This window comes from Trachinotus anak, unplaced genomic scaffold (genome assembly GCF_046630095.1).
Source record: "Trachinotus anak isolate AG129_WGS33_773 ecotype Australia unplaced genomic scaffold, CSIRO_AGI_Tana_v1 ptg000006l, whole genome shotgun sequence".
Taxonomy (NCBI): domain Eukaryota; kingdom Metazoa; phylum Chordata; class Actinopteri; order Carangiformes; family Carangidae; genus Trachinotus; species Trachinotus anak.
The window spans coordinates 630,639-642,194 of NW_027273857.1; positions in this window are offsets into that span (position 1 = coordinate 630,639).

Here is an 11,556-nt window from a genome sequence, read left to right on the forward strand (position 1 = left end):
TGTCTGTTAGCACATGTGTGTGTGTGTGCATGTGCGTGTGTGCATGAGTGTGTGTGTGTGTGTGTGTTTCAGTGTTTGGGTCATTGAGGTTTTTCCATGTGTTTCCAGAAAATCTCATGAAATCAGAGCGTCCTCTGTGGCCCCCACCGCTGCTGGACCAAAGCATGATGGGAAGAGTGAAACACCACAACATCACACACATACACAAATCCCACCCGCATCACAACACATCCGTCCGCTTCACACGTGCATGCTGGGAACAGCCCCAGAGCCAGAACCACTGACATGTTTTCTCCAAGCTGGAGTCCGAACGGAGGAGGGATGATGATGAAGAGGAGGAGGAGGAGGAGGAGGAGGAGGAGGGAACCCAAACACCGGCTCTGGACTCTGGACAGGTCTGTGGGCGCAGTCTGTCCAACACGTGCCGTCACATGCGACAGGACGGAGGGAAGGTGCAGCGCTGCCAAACAGCAGCTGATGCAGAAGAAGAAAAAGGAGCTAAAAACAGAAACAACAGACGCTGATCAGCACAACACGGGTGTGAAAACTTCCCATCAGCCACCTGTCAATCATGGTAACGACTGTATCTCTGGAGGATTTGCTTAGAATGTACCGAGCTCCAACTCTGTCCATTTATCTCCACCCTGGAGGAGTTCATCTGTTTCCTGTTTATTCCCGCCTCCATTTACCTCAGCAGAAACCTGTCTCCACATTTATTACCCATGATTCCTATTTCCTGCATCATCTACCTTCATCATCTACTGTCATCATTCACCTTCATCATCTACCGTCATCATTCACCTTCATCATTCACCTTCTTCATCTACCATCATCATTCACCTTCATCATCTACCGTCATCATTCACCTTCATCATCTACCTTCATCATCTACCGTCATCATTCACCTTCATCATCTACCTTCATCATCTACCGTCATCATTCACCTTCATCATCTACCTTCATCATTCACCTTCATCATTCACCTTCATCATCTACCTTCATCATCTACCTTCATCATTCACCTTCATCATCTACCTTCATCATTCACCTTCATCATCTACTGTCATCATTCACCTTCATCATCTACCTTCATCATCTACCGTCATCATTCACCTTCTTCATGTACCGTCATCATTCACCTTCATCATCTACTGTCATCATTCACCATCATCATCTACCTTCATCATCTACCTTCATCATCTACCTTCATCATTCACTTTCATCATCTACCGTCATCATCTACCTTCATCATCTACCTTCATCATTCACCTTCATCATCTACCGTCATCATTCACCTTCATCATCTACCGTCATCATTCACCATCATCATCTACCTTCATCATTCACCTTCTTCATCTACCGTCATCATTCACCTTCATCATCTACCTTCATCATTCACCTTCATCATCTACCGTCATCATTCACCTTCATCATCTACCGTCATCATTCACCATCATCATCTACCGTCATCATTCACCTTCATCATCGACCGTCATCATTCACCTTCATCATCTACCTTCATCATTCACCTTCATCATTCACCTTCATCATTCACCTTCATCATTCACCTTCATCATCTACCGTCATCATTCACCTTCATCATCTACCGTCATCATTCACCTTCATCATCTACCTTCATCATTCACCTTCATCATCTACCTTCATCATCTACTGTCATCATTCACCTTCATCATCTACCTTCATCATCTACCGTCATCATTCACCTTCATCATCTACCGTCATCATTCACCTTCATCATCTACCTTCATCATTCACCATCATCATCTACCTTCATCATCTACCTTCAACATTCACCTTCATCATCTACCGTCATCATTCACCTTCATCATCTACCTTCATCATTCACCTTCATCATCTACCGTCATCATTCACCATCATCATCTACCTTCATCATCTACCTTCATCATTCACCATCATCATCTACCTTCATCATCTACCGCCATCATTGAACTTCATCATCTACCGTCATCATTCACCTTCATCATCTACCTTCATCATTCACCTTCATCATCTACCGTCATCATTCACCATCATCATCTACCTTCATCATTCACCTTCATCATCTACCATCATCATTCACCTTCATCATCTACCTTCATCATTCACCTTCATCATCTACTGTCATCATTCACCATCATCATCTACCTTCATCATCTACCTCCATCATTCACCTTCAACATCTAGCCATTTACCTCCAGCCTTGTTATCTCATATATGAAACACACACAGACACTAATGAATCCCCAAATGTGCAGGCTGAGGATCAGATGTTGTGTCATTAACTTGTCACTGGTTATTATTTGTTTCAACCAGTTAAACCCTCACTATGAGGTTAGGAGCCACTGGTTGAAATGACTGCAGATTACTGGAGGGAGGAGTTTCCTGATCACATGATTAGGTGGATCAGGTTTGTCTCTTGTTTCTTTGAAGAGTGAACGCTGCAGCAGTAAAGAGGCTGACAGCTGCAGACAACAGGCTTCAACACGCCGCCGGCCAAAGTCAACACCTCAGGTAGTCCCAGCTCACTCCTCCTCTCCCTCCCTTTCTTCTTCTTCTACTCAAGTCTGCGTTCGTAAAGCTTGTTTTTTGGCAGCGAAGTGGAGAACGGCTCCAACCTTGGCCCATAAAACTTAAATGCTCCCACATCAAACAGCACCGAGGCTCGATGGGCCTGGAATAATTAAGGACTTTGTTATTACAAACATGCTCACAGGTCCAGGCACAACACTCCAACCGCACTCTGCTAATTAGGCTAACGAGACTAACACTGCCAATTAGGCTAATGAGCAGCTGCTATCCTACGGCCAATTTAGAGTCAAAACAGAAGATAGAGAAAAAGTCGAGTTACAAATGAAACTAAAAGTTGGTTCCACAGGTTCTGTTACTGCTGCTGATGAACTTTATGGTTCTATCAGTAATTAAAAAGTTAAACTGAAATATCACAATGATCACAGACGTCTGTGCAGGTACCTCGGTTAACAAGCATTTTATTTAAAGGCTATAGATCACAGAAAATACTTTAAAGGTCCCAGAACCATTAACCTTCTTAGTTGATCTGTGCTGAGCCAATCAGAGCGTCTGCTGATGAATAGTGGGCAGTTACTTCTGTCTAGCAGTAAAACCTGACTGTGTGGACAGAGAGGGAAAATAGAGGTCAACAAAGTAAATGCAGGGGATTTTATTTTAAGACAGGTTTTTAAAAAAACAAAAAAACACTTTTTTTACAGTGTATTTCGTCCTCAGTTGGTAGGCCCAGCTGTTCCCGGGAACAGGGAGCTCCTAAACCAATCAAACATCTCTCCTGGCCAAAGCGCTGGCGTTGATTCGACGTGCCAGAGCCCACGCGGCACCTGCATCACATCAGGGTGATGAGTGCTGAAGCCAGAGCAGGAGAAAACCCAGCAACGCTTATATAACCTCCTTCATACTGCTGCTCTTTTTCTTTAAGGGAAAACTGGTCCTGCTGTACAATGCTGCTTTTGTCTGCCCTCAGGCCTGAGCAACAGCTCGAGGACAGACAGAAAAAAATACTCACAACAAGCACAGAAACCTTTACACAGCTAAAACACACAACTTCAACATTAAGTTCACATGATTTACCCTCTAAATGTCCTTGGTTTGTGCCTTAAATCTGGATTCATTATGCATATTAAATGTAAGAGAGGATTTTAAGGGATTTCTCATTGTTTGAATCATGGAGGCAACAATAATTAAGGGATTTAATTGTGCAGTTTACAGGGTTATTAATGTGAAAAGAGCCATTAAATTGATGCCTTTAATGACTCCTGGCTGATTAGCATCATCTGGTCTCAGTTACAGTTAAATGTTTAAATTCACCTCCCAACAGCTCACGCTCTGCCTGATTCACATGTTACTACTTATTCAACACAGAAACATAAAGAATATTTTAGCAGCACATAGCTTGTGTGCTAACTATCCTGTCAACAGGGTTAGCTTGTTAGCTAACAATATTCAGGTAAGTACAAACTGTTCAGCAGCTACAGTTGGTATCAGTTTCCTCCTACATGTGTCTTAATGCTGCTGAAAGTTGATGAGCTACAAACATCTGACGGACGCTGGATATGAAACCTGTTGAGTTCAGACTGTACAGGATGTTTCCTGTGGAGTTTGGTCCTGATACAGTCAAACCACAGTTAGCTGTGTCGCTGTTAGCTGCTGAAGAAATAACAGGACGAAGATGATCTGGCTCAGAATCTCCACCACTGCTGCTGGTGGCCACAAAACAAACCCTCAGATACCTGTGGACCCCAAGTCCAGGGACCACATTACCCAATATTCAGCAGGTTTTTATTCTGCTTTTCACCTACAGCATGGAGGTGAGAAAGTCAACCTCAGGTCCACACAGTCGGGTCCTACGGTGTCCTGATGGATCCTGATGGATCCTGATGTCCAGGTGGAGCAACAACTCTTCAAGTCATCTGGACTGAACTTGTCTACCAGTCTTCTTCTCATCTCCCAGAATTTCAGAGGACATTTTTCAGGGGACATTTTTCTGAGGACATTTGCAGCCCTGCTGACAGTTAAATCATCTCCATCCCTGTTTTCCCTCCACCTGCTCCTCTTCAGGTGCAGCAGTGCAAACACCACCTTCATCTCACTCCATGACTAAACTGTCAGGAAGTATCACCTTCCCGCTGGTCACAGCCCCGCCTCCTCCAGCTCTCAGGTGGCTGCTGGGTAATGAGGTAATTACCAGAGTGATTGTTTGGTATTTCTTTCTGAACACCTTGAACGAATTCCCAGAGACTCGTGTGGAGTCTGCAGGACGCGAGCCAAAGAGTGTGCAGAGCCTCAGATTCCTGTCAGTGGTGTGGGGTGGTTTCGGGGGGGGGTTGAGATGAACTGGCAGACGAGACAGAAAGAGGAAAGTTTAAAAACACAAAGAGGTCTTTGGTCCTCGTCTGTGCAACGTTCAGGAGCTGCCTGGAAACTGGAGGAGAGAGGACGGTCTGCTGGAAATGAGTCGGTTCTTCAGGTTGAATTTAACTGAAATAAAAATTGAAGGCAGAGTTTGAACCTGAAGTGTTTGTTGTGAATGTCCAGCACGGACAGTCTGACCTCTGAATAAAGTGCTCCAGATCTCAAACTGTGTGATCATCTGATTATTTGGTCGTCAGGTCATTAGAACTGATGGAAAACGCTGGAACAGACTGTATGTTCACTGTATGTCTTAAACTTGTATTTGCTGAAAATTGAGTTACTTATATTACCCATGACAACAACTCTGTGTGATGTCATAATCATGACCGGAAAACTTGTTTTTTTTTTTTTAAACGCTCCAGTATATTGAAGCTCTGTCAAATAATGGAGGGAGCTGGACCCTGATGTCAGAGTCAAAGCCAAAGTCTGACCTTCGAGGTAAAGATCTGAGGATTTAATGATGTGGAGCCACACTGGTCTCAGTCTTATCTGTGTCTTCTCTCTGCTGTGAATGTGGAGTCAGGCTGGAGGAAGGAGGGAACAAAGGAAACAAGGTAAGTAACCTTCCTGTCTTCTACCCCGCTAAATTTGTTTGCAGTGTTATTGGAGAACAGGTTTTTATGTCCTTGCAGCTCTAAGAAACTCTACAGAAAAAGACGTAGAAGCTTCTAAATAAATCTTGACTCCTGTTAAACCCAGAGGATGTTCCAGTGTGGAGGAGCAGGCCTCTAATTCTCTGATGGAGCCATAAATCAGCTCTAACTCAATCTATCATGGTGAAAGCCTCTGTGCTGTTTCCACTCTGATGTAGTTCACTGGTTTATGTAGGTCACTGTAACTCAGACGGTTTCTGCTCCACTGTCAGCTCAGACCGAGGCTCCGCGATGCATTCACATGTCTCTCTCTGAATCACGAATACAGAAACTTTCCAAAACAAAAAAATCTGGATGCTCCAAATTCTAACATGAATCTGTATTCACTTCCTGACTTCCACACCTCCTGTCGAGGATCTAATCAATTTTCAGTTGTCATGGTCAGTTGGGAAAAAAAAACCCACAGGAAGTGGAGACACTCATCAACGCAGCTCTTCGTCCCCTTTGGTCATTAGACAGTAACTGAACGTGTCAGGTTCAACAAACTGGACTTTTTTTTTAATGAGATCATCTGTTTCATCTTCTTAGCTGCGTCTACACGTACGCTACGTAAGTGGATCTCATCCAGCTGTTTCGAAGGTCACTCATGTTTTTCCATGAGTTTGGGGTTCGGGTCACATGACAGAGCTGTCACACTGAGGGTTAATAATCACAATGAATTACTATTAGTTTCAGTTTTCAGTCTTCGTCTTGTTCATGTTCGGCTCAAACCAGTCGTTGTTTGCTGTGCCGACTGAACAACAGTTAATGTTGTTGTGTTGCGTTGACTCAACACCCTGCACAGCTGCATCATCTCAGCCACAATGCTGACATTTTTTTGCTGCCATTTTTCTAGCTCTGACACAGGACGCCCACGTCCCTGGTGTGTTCTGCAGATGTCTGAAAACAGGCCAGTGGAAAGTTACTCAGTGCTGTCATCTTTGGAGACACAGCTCAGGTACGTTCACCTTTATCAAACCTTTCTGGCTGCAGGTATTAAGGTCGATATTCAGCATGTTTCTCCCCATGAAACTCAACAGCCATGAATGCAGAGATTTATGGACCTTCTCTTCCTAAGATGGACGATACATCAGGAGAACAGACTTCTCCAGAAATCACATTAGAAAAGTCTTTTTTTGTTCTTCTTCTCCTCTTGCTGCTCAGCTGCTGCAGTGATTTGGAAAGTGTTTGCAGATGTCGCCTGTGCGGGCCAACGCCACCATGTCAGCTCCCCCACTTGGAACGTCTCAGGTTTGGAAAGCAGAGTGGAGAAGAGGATGGCTTATTTTCCATGCCAGCTTACATGAAGAAAAAGCTCTGTGAGGCCCGGAGATGAGTGAACGCCACCTCAGAGAGTTTATACCAAAATAATCCTCCTCTTCAGATGGTGGCGAAAGACAGAAATAAGACCAGGTCCTCCAGAATATAAGGAAATCCCCCAGAACACCAGAAAGGTTTTATTCTGCAGATGATTTTACAGCTCTGTTAGGACAGACTGTTGAGGTCAGCTTCTTAAAAGCAACAAGAAGAAGAGAAAACTCCCAGGTCTAAGCTCTAAGATCAAACCCCTATCTGTCTCTCTGCCTGTCTGTCTGTCTGCCTGTCTACCTATCTATCTGTCTGTCTCAGGGACCCAGTCCTTGTCATCTTCGGAGATAACAGCAGCTGAACTCCGGCTCATTACAGCAGGTGAGCGGCTGCTAGAGGTGGCCTCACAGCGAAGGTAACTGTGGGTCGAACTGAGCTGTTGCACAGACGACAGACGCAGTCATGAATCTCATCTGGAGCTGAAATAATGAGTGGACTATCCTGATCAACTGATCCTGATACTGGTTTAACAAATCGATCATTTCATTTCATAAGTGAAAAGCTGCTTCAGACAGAGACCAGTGGACGTTTCGAAGCTGCAGCAGATGATATGATCTCGTTGAGTCTCGGATGAGTCAGCGCTTCAACAGTAGACCACAGTGTGTTCAGCGTTTTTTTGGACGCATGCGATGAAACGTGCCAAGTTGAAAACATCACGTTTGAGGGTTTTGAACTTTCCTGAACATCCTCCAGCTGCAGACGACAGGTTTCTGTGATCTCAGTGTCAAAGTGACCAAACAAACTATTTCTGTCTCTGTGATCAACACAAATGATGACAGTGGCAGTGGAAGAAGTTACCGATCTGATGCAGTTCAAAGGTCAAACAAACAGCAGGTCAATCAGCAGCTCACATATCCGTCCTGTCCTCTCTACCTGCTCAAAATATGAGAAACGCCTCAGTGTGTTGGGTCAGCATAAACTACAGCCTCCAAAATGATCATAGCACAACAAACCTGGTCCTCATTGAAGATTGAGGATAAAACATAAAGACCGCCTCTGATAACATCGAGAAAAGTTTGAATATTTTGAGACAAAATTGAATGTAATGAGAATAAAGTCATACATTCAGAGACTTTAAAAAGATCAAGTTGGAAGTTTTCAAGTTAAAATCATGGTGATAAATTATTGATAAAGTTACGACTTTATTCCTGTAATATGACTTTTTCTCGAAAGGACAAATTTTTACACACAAACTGTTTTATTTTATTTTTTATTCTCAGGATTATGACTCATTACCTCAATATATGAACTGACCCTGTTCTAAAGAGTAAATACTGCAGTTTTCCCTCTCACAGTACAGTAGATGATGTAACACTGCACCTCAGGTGACCTACACTATGACCTGTGACCCCTGACGTCCTCTCTGATGTTCCAGATGTCACCTGTTCAGTGGAGCTGCAGTTTGAAGAGACGTCAAACTGTTATTTAATCCCTGAATTCTGCTTTTTTTCCAGCAGATGAAACACAACCTAACTCCCATTAAATGAAATCGATCGCCTCAAACTTTAAGAAGAAAAAAAAACACTTCACCGTTTCGAGGTCTTTGTTTTTTTTTCTTTGTGAAGCAGTTACGCAACCGAAGCTAACCACCTCTGACAGGAAGGTTGACTGAGTCTGAATCCAGACAGAGGAGGGAAACAATCAGAGGGGCACTTGTTCTCACTGAGGACTGTGTTTCCCATTAAACCCCCACACAGCCAAGTCCAGATACTTTCCAGTCGCTGTAAGATACCTTTTCAAAGAGGCACCTGTCCGACCAAAACCGTGCAGAAGCTCAGATCAGCTCAGGACCTTTCCTTCACAGCCAGAAAGTAGTTTTGTTTTAAAGACAAACCTTCGCCTGCTGCCAGATGCTGAGATTATAACTATGGCCCACCCTCCCCACCATCTTCCTCCTGGAAATGATGCATCATCACAACGTTGGCTTTCTGTCCACGTTTTTGTGCAGCCAGCTCACGTACGTGCAGAGAGGCAAAACACCTCAGTGACAACTAGAGGGTGTGAAGCTGCAAACAGGCATTTAAAATCCTGAACTAGTGTTTCTGCTCCATGAACTGTAACCCACAAAGTACAATGGTGTAATTACGACCAGTTTTCACTGGTCTGTACTCAGAGTTCACAAAACCTGTGAGTGAGAAATTCACATGCTTCAGAAATAATTTCCTCTTCAATCTTTCAGTGAGACATTTACAGCCCAGATTCTTACACTTCAGTGAAATCCAGGACCTCCTGAGGGCCCGATCCTGACCTCCCGAGGGCCTGACCTTAACCTGTGCCCCTATTACCTGTGTGGTGCTCCATCCTACCCTCGATCCTGCTGGTTGCCTGATCCTCGCCCATTAGTTGCCCAGTCCTGACTCACCAGTTGCCCAATTCCAGGTCCGGGTCCAGGTTCAAAGACAGCAGGAAGAACCTTGCGAACGGTTGAAGTGATTCAGTTCAAATGAAAGAAGAGATAAACTGGCGTCCGTCTGAAACATCAGGATCTAAGGAAGATGAGTCGACCTGCTCCTTTAAAGTTTCCCAACAATTTCCCCAGTCACCCTTTAAAGCTTCTCAAAGTTAATCCTGTCATTGGCCATCGTCACCCTGGCTCAGCGTCAGGTTTCAGGCCTCAGAGTCGTCCTGGCTGATGGGGGCAGAGGTTAAGAGCTGTCACAGCCTCAGTGTGGCCCCGGGGCCCCAGCAACAGGGAGGAGATAATATTTGTGATCCTCTGATTGTCAACATAGATCATGTTCTTTGACATCCATGTGTGAGCCACCTGCCGCTGGCTGCAGCCGACACTCGGCCTGGTTTTAATAAGGTGACACAAAGCAGGCTGGGAAATCTCTCCTGAGCTTAAACTGCAGCTAAAGAACACTTTAATCATTTGTGTTTAGAATGAGCACTTTCAGCATCACTAATTATTACTAATTACAATTCAGCAGCTGTGACCAGAGGAAGAACCCACATTTTCAAATTCAGTAACCCAAAACTATCACATTTCATGAACATACAAAATTATATTCATTATATTTATTTTAAAATATAAATTTCCATGAATATATATATATATATATATATATATATATATATATATATATACATACAAAATAACAAGAACTTGATAAAACACAGAAATATTATTTATAAAAAAAAGAAGTTCTTAACATGAACATATTTAAAGCTTATTAAATATTTTAATATTGTATATCTGTAAGACAGTGTGTTGTTTTACAGATTCACTTGGTCACATAATTACCACAATTTACTCTTCATAGGTGCTTTAATTAAGGGATGTGGGAGGTTAAAGGTGACAAAACAAATCTGATTCTACCTGTAAATACCTGCTGAGGCCTCCTGGGAGGATTTTGCTGCTGTGACTTCAGTCTGTTGTGGCAGACGTCCAGTCGTCACCACACAGTGACATCAAACCATGTGTAACAGGCACAGAACAAACCGTATCCACTCTGAGTGAAGGTTGCTATGGCAGCGTTGTTACAGTGGTCTGGTTTCACCGCAGCACTGAAGCCAAACACAACAAACCTCTGGATTCATAATTCAGCCTTAAATGAGTAAAAAGTCGTCTTGTGTTCCAGCCGGTGATTCTTCATGAGCTGATTTAACTGTCAGCAGAGAGTCCTGGTTTTCCTGTGGCTTCCCAAACTCACACAGACTTTACTACTATTGGATTAGTGAAAGTCGTTCTGAAAACAAATTCATTTGTGTGCAAGGATGCAGATTTATGAGCTGAAGTTTGGTTTGTTAAAGACTCAGAAGTCTGGAGTCCATGTTCTGACAGATTAACAGACTGCAGAGTATTGATCTCAGAGGAGAGTAAACTACTTTAAATACTAGCTGAACCCACATGGTGATCTGGTTCAGTGTGACATCACTTCCTGAGGAAATCCTTATCTCTGATGTCCCTCCACAATAAAGCTGCAGAACTTCACTGAGAATCCTCCTGTTTTTAAGTTTCCTTCACTCTCACAGTGATGTCATCTGAACAACATCCACTATTATAAAGTTTATGTTGTTGACTCTAATTTTGTCCCTTTGTTTTCTGCAGAAATGTTTTATGTCACATAATGACATCATTTTCTGATGGAGTAATGATGTCACTTCCTCCTGGATCAGCTGATATTACCATCCATCAAGGCCTCAGCTGCCTATCTCATCTGTTCCTCTTCACATCCAAACTCTGATCTTACATAACTGTGTCCATGGTGAGGATCCCAAACAGCAGCCGAGCATTGTGGGTAATAAAACACAGAAGAAACTCTTAGGAAACACCTGACTGCCAGAGTGTTCGTTCAAGTGGAAAGGTGATGAAGACGCTTGTCACTCTGCCAAACTTCCAAAACAAAAACAGAGATTCTTCCTCGCTACAGTTACATAAGAGACAGAGAAGATAACGGCATCCCAGAATCAGTCTCTGTGTGCTGAGTCGTACAGTGATGGAAATCTAAATGAAGCTCTGACAGTAGTTCACTCATAAAGACAGAGTGGATCAAATTCAACAGATTCAGGTTCAGTTTTAGTTGATGTACCTTCACCAACCTCAAAACAGCTGATTGATGAGAACGTTTATATAATTCACACCTGAAACTTG